The following is a 19,208-nucleotide window of genomic DNA, read 5'->3' on the forward strand; positions in this document are numbered from 1 at the left end:
GACATGGTGACAGCAAATTCTTCTGAGACCCTGAGGCAGAACCAGCCTGCTCAGCCATTTCCTCCAATAAATGACTACAGTAGCACAACATCAAAACATTTCCGAGTTGAATGTCTGATTTTAGAAAGGCTTCTGGAAAAGTCTAGAAACCTTTCCTTTATCCTAAACATTACACAGTTGCAAATACATACAAAACTATCCTATTAGTATTAATATTTGTTTTTTTTGTTTTTTTTTTTTTTGAGAGGTACTATTGAGGGTTGAAACCAGGGCTTTATGCAGTCTGGGTGAGTAGTGTACCACTGAGTTACATCCCCAGCCCTAATAGTTCTCTTTTTTATCTTTTGTGAGCTAGTAGGTAAAAAAGCCATAAATATCAAGTGATAAGAACTATTTATAAGTAGCATTGTAAGAATATACACAAGAATCATTTAAAACGTTTTCAAAGTAAAAAAATTTTAATGACTAAAGTGACTCAGTAAAAAGATATTTGGAGGGGTCAAGGAAGGACTTTTGCAAATGTAGGCAAAAAGTAATCATTTTACAGAAAGAGAAGTCATGAAATTTTAATTTTATTTCTTTGTACATTATTCACATAACAATTTCCAGTAAACAATTCAATAATATGCCTATGTTTTAGGCATACATAAGTATATAAACCTATAAGCAGTAAATTGAAAATTTTAATTACAGTTTTAAACCTAATTACCAATAAATTAAGTAAAATAATACATATCTTGTTAAATAATCTTACTGTAGTGCATTTTAAAACAAACAAAATTATAAATAGTATCTTTTATACATATTTGTATTTCTCTATAGTTATTCAACTAATACATTCACCTACTTGTAGTATCTATTTTTATCAAACTCTTCCCCAGACATAAGGAAAAAGTAGAGGACAGAAATCCAATGGCAGTTTGGGCTGTTGTGTAAAATGACTACTACTCTTTATTATTTAAATAATTCTGAGATTAAATGCAATGATCATACTGCCTTTCAAAGCATTTGCATATCTTTATCATTTATATGTATTTAAAAGATGAAATTAAATTAATACTGTAATTATTCACTATCATTTCAAATCTCTTTTTTATTTAGGAATTGTCCAGACATTCAGAATAATTTATCATTTAACTGAATCATACGTCTAAGGTTGTAAAGTTAAATTTTTGGAAATTACAATTTAATTGTACACCTTAAGCCCTTTTGATTTGTAGCTTTGTAAGAATTTCATAAAAGTAAATGGGGAGACACTCACACTGAGTATGCCATCTGGTTAAATCTCCCAAGCCTCTGTCATCTCTCAATGGAAGTTCAGCTCTCAGCTTTCCAACAACTTGCTCTGCCCAGCCTCCCGCAGTCTCATCCTAACCAAGAACACCTGTTTTAAAAAATCGCAGATCTTCGCGCTTCCTTTGCTGTTTCTCTTTCTCATAGGATCCTGCCCCCTGCTGGAAGCCATGGAGCCCAGCAGCCCCAAACTTTCATTGCTGCTTCCTCTGGCCAGCTCGCTCTATCCGGGTTTTATGCTCATAGCTACAGACCCCATCTGGTAGACTATTGCATTACCACCAGACATTTAAATGTTTTCCAATTCTTCATTTCTATTATTAAATAAAAACTTTATCTTTGAAGAGCACATTATTTTCTGAGAGAAAGATCTGAAAAGTTGGGTTCCTAAGTGTAAAAGAATACATATTTTTCAATGACTCTTGAAATGGCTAATGCTTCCTAGACAACTAATGGGAACTTCTGCTGTTTACAGGAGCAGTAGAAGTCATTTCTACAGGAGGTAAGTTTGCACTGGATCATGTCCTGAATGTCTTTAGAGGTACTAAAAGTACTCAAGACTATTGTACCCCATGCATATACATAATACCTTATTTTACAAAAACTTTAGGTTAGAAATGTCACAGCATCTCATTGTATTTAAATTGTTGAAATATTTTTTAAAAATCATGTATAATTCCATGAGCCAATCTTGTTTTCAAGTATAAACACAAAATTTCCATTATTTCAGAAAAGAACAAAGAGCTGTGTAGAATTTTTGAATGTACTGATAACTGCTACCTATAATTTCTTGAGTTGAAAGGTCTTCCAAAATCCATTTTTAAAGGTAAATTTCTGTGCAGGGAAGTTCTTCGATGGCTGCCATTATACCTGAAAAAGCTAAAACAGCCCACGTGCAGTTACTGAAATAAGTACCAGACCCCAACCTTTCTCTTTTATTCTGTTGGTGCTGTTCTTTTGTTTTGTTTTGTTTCATTTTATTTTAAGGTTGCCATTTGGAGGACTTGAACAGTTTCCTGTACAGGAACCTCTTTTTTTGGAAAGTGGTATTTTTTTAAAGGATCCTTGTTTCAGAGGAACATAGGAAATAACCAAGCAGTACTATTTAAACTTAGCAGACATTTTGCTTTTTATTCATCTTTATGTATATGAATTATTTTATTCTTCATTTTCCCAGCCAAGGAATATGAGCTGATATGTGGTTGTTTTCTTGGAAAATCCTCTTTCTTTCTCCTGATAAATAGATCATTTCCTTCAAACTTAGTGTATTTATGGAACGTTGTCAACCTCCTTCCTTTAGTGTAAAGAATGAAGTAGTTCTGGGAAAGGTCTTCCCTTAACCCGAGGAACCTCGTTTCCACTCTTGAAAAGGAGGAATTCTGTTGGGCCCCCGGGTTATGCTCTCACCTTTACACATGTGATTTGTCGGCTCCTTCCAAGCTCGGCGACCACTGATGTACAATCAAATTTGCCTCCTCCCAGTTCCTCTGCTCAGTTCAACAGCTTTGGGCAGTCATCCCTCTTATCTTATGCTTCATATTTTCAGCTTGCTACATCTCACTGACTACACATTTACATTCTTATTTCTGACCCTCTTTGAAACTTTAAGAGGATTTTTCAAAAAAAAATACTCAAACGCCGATTATGTGCTATTGCTTTCATAGGGAAAGCCTAGTTATTTTACTTTAAATATATTGTGTGGATCTTACATAACTAGATCATTAATTTAACCTGGAGACTGCATGTAGATTATTGAAAAAAATTTATGAACTACTGCGATATTAATATTTAGGTCATACAACATAGGTACCCCTGGTATTCAGCATAGTTTTTCTGTCTTTCTAGTATGCATCTAATCTTTGCCTGCTGTGTTTTAATTCACGTATTGTTAGTGCACAACAATACCATACAGTGGGTAAGTTATAAAGAAAGGATTTTATTTTTGTTATGACTCTTCTTCAAGGTCCTGGGACTGTGTTTGCTGGCACTTTTGCTGGCAGAGTCTCATGGTTGCTTAGGACATCACATGGCGGAAGATGGGGAGTAGACAAGAAACATGGCAGATCAGATTCTTTAGAGAAGGCCCTCTGCTGAGATAATCTAATAACTCATAAGCCTATTAATCTATTCATGAAGGAAGAGCACTAACCACTTTTTATAGGGCCCACCTTGTCCCACATTTTCACTTCTTAAAATGATGCTTAAGTTAACATATGAGTTTGCACAAACAGCATTAAACCATAGCAACTTGCTGTATAATCATGTAAATATATGTAGCATCTTTCCTGTTATAATAAGCTAAAAGAATTCTTCCAATAGGGTATTTAAAAAAACTAAAGAGAAAGCTGATCTCCCAATTGTTCTTATTCATTGTAAAATGTTTGTTCCTCTGCCTTCATGCTTGAATGATAGTCACCAATTCTAAGTTGTAGGATCTAGAACAGCTCCAAAGGAGCACAACATTTGACTTTGCTTTTTAGAGGTAATAAGAGCTTAGAGTTTTGATAAAGGATGAGAGATGAGTTCTCTAAGCTGATAGAACAGCATGAGCAAAGGCAGAATCAGGAAGTGCAATACCAATTGCCTACCAGAGTGCAGTCTACAAGTCAAGGTTTACTCTATGAATTGCGTACAGACAAGTCTCTATAACATATGTATTTTTTCAATGCTTACTATAGTATCTAGAATTTAGGGCTGGGGATTTAGCTCAGCAGCACAGCGCCTGCCTGGCAAGGGCAAGGTCATGAATTCAATTCCTGGTACCGGAAAAAAACAACAAAAACAAACAAACAAACAAAAAAGTAGAGTTTAGCTCTCATGAAAAATTTACTGAATGAATAATAGCACAATTAAAAACTGTTTACAATCAGATAATGCCAAAACTTAAATTTAATGTTAGATTTCAGACCTCAATATTTAGAAAGTTTTCATTTACATATTGAGTATTTGGATGGTCATTCTGTCAACACTGTGACAAATGAATAGATTGGTGTGACACTGGAGAAAGTAAAATGCATAGTATAATAGTCCAAGCAAGATTGATCACCTTGATCAAAGTTGAACCACAAGAAAAGCACTAACAAAGAAACAAAGAACCGATTGCAGAGGAACTGAGGAAGTAAATTTAGTGATATTTGGTGATTGGCAGGATGGGATGCAAGGTACTTGGGGATTAACTGGTTGTGGAGAAGAAAAAAAAGGAGAACTCTGAGATGAGAAACATTCAGTGTAGCCCAGTGGGAAAGTGTGAGCGGTCATCAAACCTGACGTTTCCAGTAACTACAATGCCTACATTTTGAGGCGATGGAACTTTTAGTACTGACAGGGTAGTTCACAAATAAGACTTTTATCTCAAATGCATAGCAGATGAACTATACATAGTAATTCAGTTTGCACCCAGATTTTTGCCGTGCTTCTATTACTGTAATTCATTTACACTATGAATAAATTTAATGATTTTTTAAAAGAAAAGATCATGTGAGGTTAAAAAATGTGTGAGAAATCAAATCGGTATAAAAATAGTTGTACCTTTCAAACATACCATATAGGGGAGATCAAAAATCAAGTCTAGAATGGTGTAGTATATGTGCATATGCATATGTGTTTAATTTGGCTTTTTTAATTCCAGCATCGTATTCAAGTGAACACTGAATGTTAGTTGTAGATGATGGCGTTAACCACCTCTTGGAATGTCTCTGGATCCTCAATAAAAATACCTCTGTCTAAAATATTCTAGAAGATATTATAAAACAGCTATCATAATTAAGCAAGTAATTCATTGATTTGGTTGAGAGATTTGTTCATCTACTTGTGTGTTCACTTTTAATTCATGTTCACACCAGTGAATATAAATCTGGCATGTAAGAAATATAAAAAACAGGTGTAAATTTATGCAGGAAAATAGAAACTCCCAGCAACAAACCAGTCTCAGTTGTTTTTGGGGATACAGTCCAAAATAGGACTTCTACTGATTATTCATAGATTATTCCAAAAAGTTATGCAGCCCCTCATAGGGACTACACTAAGGAACCAAACGTACATTGAAAGCTTTGCAGTGAACTTGAGGTAAAGGAAACAGCAGAATCACTGGAAGATAAAAATGTCTGCAGGCATATGGCTATCAGTGCATGTTGCCCTTGGTAATTTGTCCAAATTCGTTAAATAGTCAGTGTTAAGAGCTGTATGTTTAGCTCAAGAAGTTTCTGAAACCAGTGGGCCCTTACAGGTGTGGCATTTAAACCTGTGGTATATTCAGTGTAGCTAGATATGGATGGCTGATTGATTGATTTTGGTGGTGCTGGAGATTGAATCCAGGGATTTCTCTTTGAGGAATATTCCAAGCTCATTTTTTTAAAAAATTTGATTCAATGTTTATTCACTCAGTTATCCAAGTTGGCCTCAAACTTGTGATCCTCCTGCCTCAGCTTTTCAGAGTACTGGGGTTATAGGTGTGTGTCACCGTGCCTGGATCATGTGGATGCTTCTAAAGGTTAGCCCCTTGGAGTAAGTGAGCAATGAAGAACTACAGCTTCAGGATCAAGAATCATATTTTATGAGTACAAAAAAGTACAAAGAGACAGAGTTCCAGAATATCACACTTCCGACCCATGAAATATCTAAAGTACAAGAAAAATTGTCACTAACTAGACAATAGATTCTTGTTCTAAAACAATGAGAAATTAGTCTAAGAGTTCCTAGTTTTATCTGGTAGAGCTGCTTATATAAATCTCTTGTGAATGTTATCTACAAAACTCATACACACAGAGATAATTATTGACATGGGCACTGATACACAAGAGAGTAAATACATATGTACATTCATCTCATTCATACTTCCTCCACAGTCATTGTAACTCCCCACCACCCCAGAGTCTACATGATAACATAGAGAGGAAAAGGTCTAGACAGCAGGTGTATATGAATTTATCAGGCAGTGTAAGCTTCATTTATGCACTTTAGGACTAGCTCAAAGAAATATCCCTTATGTTGCTTTTACACTCTATTAATTTTTCCATTTAATTAAAATGTAGCCCTTTTCTTTTATCAAAATGTGGACTTTTACAAATGGTGGTAAAAATAATGTTTATCATTAAATCTACTAGAAGAGAAAGTAGGTACAAATCTTGAAGACATAAGGGAGGCGGAGCATTCATGAACAAAACCCAAACTGCATGGGAAATACTGCAAAGAATCAACAACTTAGATCTCATCTTATTAAAACACTTTTGCACATCAAAAGAAATCACCAACAGAGTGAAAAGACAACCCACAGAATGGAAAAAATTTTAGCCCACTGTCCCTCAGACATAGGACTTCTATCTAGAACCTATAAGGAAATGAAAAAAAATCAGGTCCACCAAATTCAATGACTCAATCCAAAAATGGGCACTTGAGATGAATTCACACTTCTTGGATGAAGAAATACAAATGGCAAATAAATATTTGAAAAAATATTCAACCTAATTGATCATTCAAGAAGTAAAAATTAAAATGAGACTCCATTTCATTCCAAAAAGAATGGCCATCATCAAGAAATCAGTAAGCCAGTAACATCACCAAGAAAGCCAATAACAAATGGTGGCAGCTGCGGGGAAAAAAGGAGCCCGTCTCTACTGTTGATTGGAGTACAGACTGGTGCAACCACTGTGGAAATCAGTGTGGAGAATCCTCAAAAAACTATCCCCTTCTGGATATTTTCTCAGAAGAATTAAAAACATTATACCACAGCAATATTGCACCTATGTTTAGAGCAGCACAATTTGTAATACCTAAATCTTGGAAACAACTGAAATGCCCATCAACTGAGGAACAGACAAAAAAGATGTGGTATTTTTATACAATGGAGTATTCAGCTATAAAGAAAGACAAATTAGAGGCTTTTATAGGTAAATGGGTGCAACTAGAGACCATACTCATAAGTGAAACAAATCAAACTCTCATGTGTAAACATCATATTGTCTCCCTAGTGTAAGAAACTGCAAGAGTAAATAAGATCCAAAAGTCATAATAGATATTGTGAAAGGAAAAGAAACTGCTCAAAAAGAAGGCACAACTTGGATGGGGGAAAGGAGAAAAGAAGGAAGGAATATATAAAGATATAGATATAGATATATACAATTCACAATATATTAACCATTGTTAATCTCCTATTATCTTGTTTTAAAATCCTGTATCATTGATTTTATTGGTTTTTTCCCCCTCTTTAAAATAAATAAATAAATAAATACAATATTTATCTTTGGAAACCTTCTTTCAACAATATTATCATCATTGATAGGTTTCAACACTTTGCAAATAAATTCTGAAGATGTTTGCACATAAACTCTTAACTCCCTGCATTGCATAAGGGCTTCCTCTGATGGCATATAGCCCTAATACATAATTAATTCCCTAGTCACAGAAGAGGGTGTACAGCCTCAAATCTAATACTATAGACAAATGATTCAAAATGATGACTCGATAAAATAAGGATAAAATGAAATTTGCCAGTAGGACACTCACCTAGAGAGGTTGTCCAGGTACACAGTGAATGTCTCCCTACTGAGCCAGAAAATGTTTTTTGACTAAGAGCTAAGTGTGCCATAGCATCACCCTCTTGTCCCAGAGTTGCTCTGGTAATGGCCTGTGTATTGCTTATGAAAACACAATTTAGAAGATCCCATTTGAGTGTCCTTGGAAAGGCATCATTAGTTAATTGAACTGTAGCTATTTAACCAGCTGTAACAAGTTATGGGAATTACAATTTTACTGATAAAAGGATATCATTTATAATGAGCTCTTCTACCAAATGTACTCTGAATGTGCAAGGCTAACTTATTAAATTGTGACTCACAGCATTACCATAAAGTCTGAAGGCACACACCCTGATCATAAAAGGAATGAAAACATGGAGAAATCATAGGAGCTAATGAGCCCAACCTGTAGGAATAGTAGACTCCAAGAAAGGCAATGTTCTAGATTTGTTGGGACAAAAAGAGGAAGAGGGAAAGTGATTCAGGACAGGAGCATAGTTGTTGTCATTTTTTTCTTCACGTTAACGCAAATACAAAAGGAGAATCTGACTGTTTTTTTAACAGTTTCAAAGTGTTCTACACATTCACTCTAGGAAATGTCAGCCACAACTATAAAGTATTTCAAAACTCATTCAAACTATAAAATGGGTAGTGTTAGTACTCTTTGGCCTTCATGACTTTTGTAGACCACTTTATTTCCCTCTGCTCTCAAAATCCAGCTAACTTTTATGTGTCTTTATATCTTTTGTTATTAGTTTTTGGGTTGTTCCTTTTTCTTGGTACTGGGAATTGAACTCAGGGCCTAACATTTGTCAGGCAGGAGCTGTGCCGCTGAGCTGCATCCCCAACCCACCTTTCATTGTTAGAATCACCCACCAAAACTAAGGTCTTTTCTCTCTTTCTTGATGAGTTAGAGTTCTGCATTATAGTCACTCTCCATTACATTTTTCATGACCCCTAATGATGCAACTATTCACACAATCTTCCAGTACAATGATCTCCCAGTTCCTCCCCTTTAACTTTTCAAATGAACTTGTCATGTACCCTGAGCAAAAGTCTTACCTAAACCTTTCTACTGCAAGTAACTAAAACCTTTCACAGTATCAAGCTTAACCTAATGTCTGTAGCATTTATTGAATTCAATATCCAACAACACACATCCTTCAAACCCACAAAGATTCATGAACCATTCATTTCTGACCACAGTGTCCTTTCTCCCCTGACCTCTGATCTTCTCCTGCTTTCAAATCATGCTTATACAACATGCATTCCTTGGCAGTTTTACATCTTTAATGAATTTATCTTTTCTTTTCTTAAAATTTTATCATACACAGCTGAAACACCCTGATGAAGCATATAGTTCACCTTCTTTGTGCATCCTTCCTCACAGCTATATCCAGTGGAAGTGAAACACACTCGGTTAACTGGTATCAACTTCAGTCATAACCACTGCTCTGAAATGTACCTGCAGTATGGCCTAGAATCCATAACCTGTCCCTCTAATATGTGCTGTTTCCCACTTTGTGAAGTACCTACTTCCCCATTCTTACTCTCAGACGATAACCTTGTTTCTTTTTGAATTAAATGCACTGAATTAGAAAATAATTATTGCATACCTGCCTACTAACATCCATGCTTATGAAGCTACTGTCCTTCCTATTACTGTGCAGAAGAACATATTTCTTCCCGAATCTCACAAATGTGGCTCTACCAGTCCTTTACTTTCCATTTAGTATCAGCCCTTTATTTCCCATTTAGTATCACAAAAACCTTTTTATCTACAATTTTATTTCAAACATAGTGAAATAAAATATATTGTGTTTTATTCTTCTATCTAAAAAAAATCTCTTGAATTTAATTATAGCTCCGGCTACTACACTCTGGACATCTTATGACAAAATTCTTCAAGTCTTTGTCTTTGTTACCTCTTCTACCTTTTCTCTTACATCTTTTCAAATCAGTCTTTTTCCCTTACTAGTCCAATGAAACTGCCACTTTTTAGATTCTTCTCTGACCTCCTCATTGGTGAATCCTGTGATTAATTCTCTGTCTTATAGTATAACATGGTAGGAACTATATGTCCTCATTAGCCTGGGACAGTAAATAAATAATGTCAATATTCAAGTGTAAAAGTACCTGGATTTAGATGATAAATGGACATTCTAAGGATAGTGCATATGATATTCGACAAAGCCAAGCACTTCTTCCTCCTTAAAAGACTTTCTTATTCTGGGCCTCAGAATCTAGGTTTACTCTCATAACTCACTGGCTGCTGCTTCTCAGTATCTTGTTTGATTGGTCCTCTTTTTCCTGACATGTAGAGGTCTAAGTACCTCAGGGATCTACAAATGGACTTTTTTCTTATAAATATATATACTGCCTGAGTTACATCTCCTTATCCATGGTTGAATTGCCTGACACCAATATTTCTCGCATAGACCTTTCTTTCCCAAATTCTAGCTGACTCACTGCTCAGAAATTCTGCTTGGAAGTTTAATTGGCTCTTCATGCAATTTCCCTAAAACCAATTTCTTTATCTTTCCCTTTAACCCAACTCTGTCTTGATGGCCTCCATTACATCTCAGTTATTGATAGCTCCATATTTCCAATTGCTCAAGCAAAATGTCTTGAAGTAAAATTTGACTTAAATCTTTGACATTTTACATCTAATTCCTCAACAATTCTGCCAGATGCTCCTTCGAATTATAACCAGAATTTTCCTATTTTCACCATCTGCATTTTTTCTATGTCACTATTGCCAAAGTCAAATTGTAGTGGGGAAAGTTAAATGGGCAAGAAAGAGGTATTCAAGGGTGTAGTGATAGGCAAGAAAGACCAGAAGTCAACGGACACACAACTCCATTGAAATAAAGCACTGAGATTTTTCAGTTAATGTATTTAACAAGTAATCCCTTTTGCCATCACCCAAAGCTTTAGCAATGAATTACTGCATAGTTTAGCCTATGTCATAATGTCATCTAATTGCAGTTACCTAGTATGGAGCCTCTTAGATTTCTTTGCTTCCCTCAGTAACATGTGTAGTGCATAGTGATTGCTTTCTTTCTTTTTTTTGGTACTGGGACTAGAACTCAGAACTTTGCGCTTGCTAGGCAGGCACTTGTGCCACTGAGCTATACCCCCAGCACATGATTGCTTTCAAGTTTGACAATTATTGGTGAAGTTAATATAAAAAAATCCACTTGTGATTTTAGGGGAGTAGATATAATTTTTTAAATCATTTGAGGAAATACCAAGGAGTATGATTGCTACATAGTAAGGTTTAAGGGTGTTACTGTGTAAAAAAAAAAAAAAAGATATCAAAATATCTCACCAATTGGCCATAACATCTTCATTCCTATTGAAAATGAATGAGATTTCCTGTTGCTTCATATCCTTGTTAGCATTTGATGTTTCAGTGTTTTGGATTTTGAATTCTCAAATAGGTGTGGAATGATACCATTTTCTTTTCTTTTCATGTTCCTTAGCAAGATACGATGTTAAGTATCTCTCTATAAGCCTATATCTTACCTTTTTGATGGATATCTGCTCAGATCTTTTGTCCATTTTTGAGTTTTTTGTTCCCTTATTTATGAGTTTTAAGAATTCTTTGTATATTTTAGGTACAAAGCTTTTTCCTAATACATGTTTTTGAAACATTTTCTCCCAGTAGGTGTTTTGTCTTTTCATGTTCTTAATAGTGTGTTTTCACAGCAGAAGTTTTTAGTTTCAATGCACTCTAATTTATTATTTGTTTCTTTTAGTGGATTGTGTCTGGTTATTGAATTTGAGACATCATAACCAAACTTAGTTCACCTAGGTTTTCTTCTATGTTATCTCTCAGAAGTCTTACACTTTCACATATTAAAGTTGAGTGTGTAAGCCATTACTACTTAATTATTGTGATTGTTGGAAGATGTAATCTAGAGATTCATTTTGTTGCCTGTCAATATCTATTTGTCTTAGTATCATTTCTTGAGAAGTTAATACATTATTCACTGAATTTCCTTCACTTCTTTGTAAAAATCAGTTAAAGTTATTTCTGTGGATCTATTTTTGGGATACTTATTTTTACCATTTGTCTGTTTATTCATCTTTTTTGTACTTTTCATTTTATTAGAACATGTTTGAAATTCATGCAGTTTACACTCATTTTGAGAGTGGCTACAGGTACATATTATAACTTGTTTCCTTCTTTAATCCCCTTCCCCTGCCCTTTCCACCCCTCCACCCTCCTCCTCTGATTACCTTGTCCTCTTTTTTTGTATTGGTTGATGTTGTTTGTCTTAGCTCATGTTATGACATGTAGTGTTTACATTATTTGGAGTTATTGGGTTCCTGTCTTGGTTATACATATCTTAATTAAGTTATGAAGTTAGATAGGGTCAGTACTCTGATTTTATTATTCCGCTGTAATAGTCTTTTTTACCTATCATGGGCCATTGCCTTTTATATAATTTTAAAATCAGATTATCAATAGTAATGAAGTAATAGACTGAGATGTCAAAAGGAATTTCATTGTATCTTTAAAGCACCTAATGAAGAATTGATATCTTGATGAACATTAAATCTTGCTATCTATGAACATGGAATATCATTCAGCTTATTTATATCTTTCTTTTTTTTCTGTCAGTTTTGCAGCTTTCATTCTACAGTTTTTAAGATTTACATCTACTTGCTTTTATTTTTATTACTATAAAATATATAGTGCTTTTAATTTCAAGATACAAATTTTGTAAGAAATAAATTTCTTGAGTGTAAGAAATAAATCAACTTTTCTTTATTCACTTTATATTCTGCAAACATTGTACTTGATTTTTGTGTCAAGAGTTTTGGTTATCATTGACTATCCTTGATTGTTTGGCTACATAGAAAATTGTGTAACCTATGAACAAAGACTGTTTTCTCAATGTATATACCTTCCATTCTTGTCTTACTGATTTGCAATAATGACAATGGATATTCTTGCCTTTTTCTCAATCATTTTAAGAAAGTATCTCTTTACCATTAAACATGACATTAGCTGCAGAGTATTTTGAGAAAGATCTTTAGTTCTAACTTGCTGAGAGTTTGTGTTCTTGTTGCTGTTGTTCTTTATTTCATAAATGGCTATTAAATCTTGCAAAATTTTTCACATATACTAAAATGCTTATATATTTTTCTGTTTAACCTGTTGATATGATTGATTACAATAGTGATGAATCTGCTTTACATACTTGAAATAAATTCCAGTTGGTTGTGGCATATAATTCTTTTAATACATTGTTTTGGTCAACTTGCTAGTATTATGTAAAGTTTTTGCATTTATGTTCATGAAAAACTTGGTCTTTAAATTTCTTAACTTGTAAAGTCATTGTCTAATTTTAGTATTAGAAGAATTCTGACCTTACAAAATGTGTTAGAGTTTTCCTTCTGTTTTTATTTTATAATTGGGTGTTTAGTGAATTGGTGTGATTTCTTAATTGTTTGTAGAATTTACCAGTGAGCCTATCCAGGCCTGCTGGTCTCTGTTAATAATCAATTCAAGTTCTAGGAGACAATGGATTTTTCAGATTCTTTGTACTTTCTTTTATTACTTTTTGTAAATTGTGTTTCACACAATTAGTTTATTTCATCCAGGTTATCAAATTTATGTGTGTAAAATTTCTCATAATATTCTTTGAACTTTTTGATGTCTATGGTGTCAGTAGTGATATCCTTTCTTGGATCTGATATTAGTAATTTATGTAGTACCTTTTTATCTTAGTTGGCCTCACCAGAGGTTAATCAAATTTCTTGTCTTTTCTTAGTCATTCCCTAGTTCTAATTTGATTAATTTTTGCTCTAATTCCATTTTTTACTTTTGCTTTTTTTCTTTTTCTAATTTCCTAAGAAGAATATTGAAGGATTTTAAAATTGTTCTCATTTTTAATGTACACATTCAATACTGTAAATTTCCCACTGAGCTTTCATTGCTTCATACAAATTTAAATGTTATGTATATTTTATTTTCCTGTACAAAAAATATTTTCAAATTAGTACTGAGACATGCTTTGACTGATTAATTAAATATGAGGTTTTTTTTTTTTTTTTCCTTTCAGTAGCTTTGGATTTTCAATCTATGTGTTATTGACTTGTAGCTTAATTACATTATACTTGAGAGCATATTTTATAAGATTTCTTCTCATTTAAGTATATTAAGATGTGTTTTCTGGCTCACAATGTAGGCATGTGAGCTTCAGAAGAACATGTACTCTATTAATGTTGAGGGAGTCATACTTTCTTGATAGATTAGATCTAGTGATTGGTGATACTGTTAAAGCCTATCCTTACCTTGTGGCCACTGGCTGGATCTGTCAGCTGCCTACAGCATGGTTTGAAGTCTGTATCTGCAGTAATGGATTCACTTATTTATTTTTGCAAACCGATCAGTTTCTGCCTCACATATTTAGATACTTTCTTTTGGCAGTTGCATAGTGTCTGTCTTTATCCTTGATAATTTCCCTTACCCCAAAGTCAGCTTCAATGGTTAACATCAGGTGTTAGCTTGAGTGTGCTATAGAGTAACCAGATGTTTGATCAAACATTATTATGACTTTGTGCAGCATTGCTGGGTGAGATTAACATTTGGATCAGCACACTAAATAAAGCAGATCCTTAACTAAGATGGCCTTCATTAAGAGTTGGAGGACTGAGGGGAGCAAAAAGAGTAATTAGGTAATTCCTTTAGCCTGACAGACTAAGAGCCGGTACAAACATTTTTTTTCTGCATTTGGATTCATACTGAAACATCAGTTCTTCAGGCCTGAGCCTGCCAGAACTTAGACTGCAGCAGCAGTACCAGCTCTTCTGGTTTTCAGTCTGCAGATGAAGATCCATGGAAATTTCAGGCTCAGCAGTTGTGTGGTGCGCTCTCTTATAATGTAGCATTTGTGCATATTCTGCTTTACTGGAGAACCCTAATGCCTCTGCTTTATCTAATATTCATATATCCATTCCAACTTCTTTGTTTAATGTTATTATGGTGCCTGACCCACAGCACAGCTATGCTGTGGAAGTGAAGCAAGTTTCTGACATAAAAAAAAAAATCCCAGGGATAATTTGTGAAAGATAAGTTCTATTAAAACTTATTAACAAGTACTAACAGGGGAGGATAGGATTAATTGATACTAACAGGTAAGGTCCATGGGAAACATATAGGGGTGGCTCCAACAGTAGTACTTGTCATGCCCTTGGGTGGGGGACATGCTCAATAACATGGTTCAGCAAAATCTATAAGAGATGAGTACTCTGCAGCAGTGTCACTTAGTAAATCTACAGGGAAAACAGTTAACAACAGCAGCACTTCAGAGGGTCAGTAGCGATGGGCTGGACAGGTGTTTCCAGAAAAGTGTGTCGTCAGGTGGCAGCCGGGTGGAGTGGACAATGCATCATTTCCACAGAGTTTAGTTCTGTGCCTGATTATCACAGGGGGAGAATTTTATGGATTCAACTACGTAATATAGTGATATCATTAGCTTCCTCTGTTTCATTGTATGACCAGCGTTCCATGACAGACAGCCTAGGGATAGAAATGCATTTCTACAGGTAACAGTAGTTTGCCCTGGTTCCCCGTGTCCTTTGCATAACACTTATCCAGACAGTCCAGTTTCTGCCCACCATGATGGCCCTTTGAAGTGGTCAGAGTCTTGAGAATACAAAGGGAGCATTTCAGGCACACAGTGCTTTAATTTTTCACAGAGATAGTATACAGGGCATATCTTTTTCTATTCTTTCACATTTAGTATACATGTGTTCTTATACAGCATTTAAAGTATGTTTCCTACAGAAATATATAGTTAAGTTTTGTTTTTCTAATCTACTTTTGATAGTTCCTATAATGGGTTTATTTAAACCATTCATTTTTAAAGTGAGTTTTGCAAAGTAGGATTAATATCTACCATATTTGTTACTGTTTTCTAATGTTACATTTGGATTTTTTTCTTCCACTGTTTTTATGCATTCTCTGATTTTGCCAAAAGTTTCTAGATGCCGCTGGTGATCCATGCACAGTGCGTTTGGAATGGCTTTGCTCAGTGTCTGGAGTCACGCACCGCTCTTCTGAAGTCACTGAGCTAGTGCAGGAGCTTCTCGCGGACTCAGTTCAAGCACAGAATGACTAATGGGAAAATGTGAAGGCTGTTAAAGGATAAAGTTGGAACACGCGTGCAGTCATGTCTGTCTCATTCTACTGGGCAAAGCCAAATTGTCACTTAGCCAAACACCATGAAAGAAACTGAAATGAACTCCTTCCCTGTAGGCATGGGGACTACAGTTACATAGCAACTGTAATGAAAATAAAGAGTAGAGAAAATTGGGAGAAAGCTGGCTACACATATCTTTTCCATAAGTGTTTTGAAAATTGCAGATGATTGCAAGTTGTTCATTTAAGTTGTTACTTTAGAGATTCAAGTGGAATGACACGGACCTGTGCAAACTTAGGTAAAAGAGGAAAGTAGTAAGAGGCACATGGGGAAAAAGTGGACAGTCCAATCAATGGCTGAAAAAAGGAATTTTGACACCAAAAGTTTTGACTATTTAAGCCTAGGAAACATGAAAAAACATAGTGTCATTAATACCTAAACCAAAGCTAAAGGAGAAAAAATAAAGATATTGAGAGCTGTAATACTACGAGGTAAGAAGAAGCAGTGTTCAATAATAAAGATTTAAGTACAAAAATAGAAGAAAAGATTGGGATCCACCAAAGTTTTGGAAGAGTAAATTTCTGAAGTCCTTCAGTTTTGGCTGACAAGTCTTCCCAACCTTTCTTTAGAACAATTATATTAAGCTTAATATTTTGTAGTTCAGATGCATTCATTCAATTATATCATTTCGATAATAACAGATTGCAGAGGTCATTTTAGGAGATGTGCCATCTTAGGTGGTCATTTACTATTTCTAGAACTTTTCTGACCCACTTGAAAAGTAATTCAACATATTTATGTAAACTACCAACTTTCTAGGCTTGACAATATTCTAGATATAGAGGAAATAGCAGGAAAAATAAAGTCTGCACTTAGGGGACTTAGAGGTTAGTGAGGGGAAAGACAATAAACCAGTGCACAAATATTAGGCCAGATAGCAGGAGCAACTATGAAGAAAATATGAAAGTCTAGAGAATAACAAGGTGGGAAAGTTAGAAATTACAAGAGATGATACAATGAGATTGTCAGTAGGACAAATAGGAAAACGGGCTTGTATAGAGAGGACAGCAAATGCTTTTAGGGTGCTATAGTGGAAGGATGCTTGGGAGTGCACCAGGAACAGCACAGAGACTGCATTAATATCGGCATTAATTGCTCTTCTAATTCCCAAATGGCTCAACCACATTCTGAAACTAGATTAGAAGTTAGGTCCTACGTTTTAAGTAAAAATTTGGATTTCCTGAAATATTTATTCATGCATACATTATTTAATTTTAAGAAATTATACAGAAAAATTAGAGGAGACTTAAAACCATGCAAAGACAAAAATTCCTTCTCATGTAAAGCTTTTCTGTTCTATATTGGGCACACAATTCTAAATGGCTCTTCCCTCTGAAGTTAGTTTTCTAGACCCTCTGTTCTTTTATCTTTTCCTTGGAGGAATGTTCATTGTTAGCGCTGGTCTTTGTAAAACCTAGGTCTCAGAACAAATTTATAACAGTTGTTATAAATTGAAAGTGATATGGATGCTCAAACATTTTGCAAAGCTTTGCAATCTCACGTCTCTACAGTGATGGTAGATCTAAAAATATTTAAAAGAAAATAAAAAGACAATTATTTTAAAATTTCCACTCATCTTAAGAAATATACTTTTAGTTGTAATTGGAAGTTAAATTCTTTAGGATCTGATAATTTTGGCAAATGATGGTAAGATTATTCTACATATAATATATAAATACAGTATTTTTTTTCTAAATGTGGGAACTGAATTAAAACTTCTACCTTATTTTTTTTTCAAATAAGGATAAATCCAATGAAATTTCCACTGTGAGAAAAATAGAACCACAGTACTGAATAGTTAGTGATGGATATAAAATATCTTGCAGAATCAACAATGGAAAGAATTGGAATGAACACATTCAATTTTTTAAATTAAAACTAAATTGCTATATTTCCCTTAAAAGCATTTCTTATCATGTAGAGAAGAGGAAATACGGTGAATGCTCTGAACTTTGACATCAGTCAAATGCCCGCTAAAATGTATCATGAAATATGACCTAGAAAATTAGTTTAAATTGACTTGAAAAGGACATAGTAGCATGGATTAAAATAAACTAGGATAATCATGAGAAAGATTAATGATCATTAATCTAAGGCTTCTATACTCTTGGGACCCCAGTGTTGAGTTAACCTTCTTAGTAAGGTTGTTTCCATCATTGTAGTCTGCACATATAACATTTTAGAAAATACCAGATTCACATTGATACTCAGAAGACCTGTATGTTGGATAAATGATGACCACAAATTATCTAAGATGCTTCCAAGCAAAATGGAATTTATGCTCCCTCCCCATGAATACTGGCAGACTCAATTACTGCTTTGACCAACAGAATACAGAAGAGACCATGTGATAATTTCCTGACTCACAGCTAAGGTGTTCCATTTCTGTCTGGCAGAAGTAGTTTTCTTCACTCCTCCAGGAACTCCTTCTGGAAACTCTACTGTGAAAAAGCAAAAAACACAGAAAGGGCATATATAGGTGCTTCAGAAAACTGAGCAGCTTTAGCTTCCAACAGCTGCATTGTAGGAAAACTATCCAGCTCAGTAGTATCTTCATATGATGCCAGCCACTATCTCATGGTAACTGCATAAGAAATCCCACGCAGAAGTCCTCAGTGCAGCTCTAAAACTCATAGGAGTGTAAGAAACTGTAATAAATTTGGGTTAGAGGTGATTGCACAGAAGTGAATCATAATACAACATTTTAAATGACAAAGATGCTATATAAAACATAAAATTAAAATATTTTGGCAAAAGTAGAAGTTCTCAATAATTTACATTAAAATGTATTTGAAGATGTATGTACTGGATATTGATAAAAATTTACCAACAAATTTAACTAATATTTAAAGATTTTTTTGAAAAAGCTATTTTCAAAAATTTCTTTTTGAAGCCAATGGAAAAGTAAGTTCAGCTGCATGTACGTCATCATATAGTCTGATTTAAGAAAAGTTACTTTTATTATAATAATTACCAAAAAGAGACTTGTTTGATTTTTTATTATTTTATGATGTTAGACATTATGGTTCTACAGATAGCTTCTATTTTATCAGCCATATTAGGATCAAGTTAAAGTTATTAAAAATATTCTAAAACCAAAATTTCTCTGGTTAAAGCATCATATTCAGTACTTCAGTGAGTAATAGTGATAATTATGAAATAGTAGCCAACCTAAGCATTAGTA

General features: G+C 34.4%; 1 long non-coding RNA gene across 1 annotated transcript in view; it reads right to left on the reverse strand.

The window, feature by feature from the left end:
- Positions 1–17,470: 17,470 nt before the first annotated feature.
- LOC102024345 overlaps positions 17,471–19,208 on the reverse strand; it is a 7,142-nt gene continuing 5,404 nt past the window's right edge. Inside the window, exons 2-3 of the long non-coding RNA XR_260784.1 lie at positions 18,392–18,465; positions 17,471–17,546 (exon numbers count right to left, since the gene is read on the reverse strand). This is a non-coding gene — a long non-coding RNA (uncharacterized LOC102024345). The remainder of the gene's footprint in view (positions 17,547–18,391; positions 18,466–19,208) is intronic.

This window comes from Chinchilla lanigera, unplaced genomic scaffold (genome assembly GCF_000276665.1).
Source record: "Chinchilla lanigera isolate Chin_1 unplaced genomic scaffold, ChiLan1.0 scaffold00020, whole genome shotgun sequence".
In the NCBI taxonomy this organism is placed as follows: domain Eukaryota; kingdom Metazoa; phylum Chordata; class Mammalia; order Rodentia; family Chinchillidae; genus Chinchilla; species Chinchilla lanigera.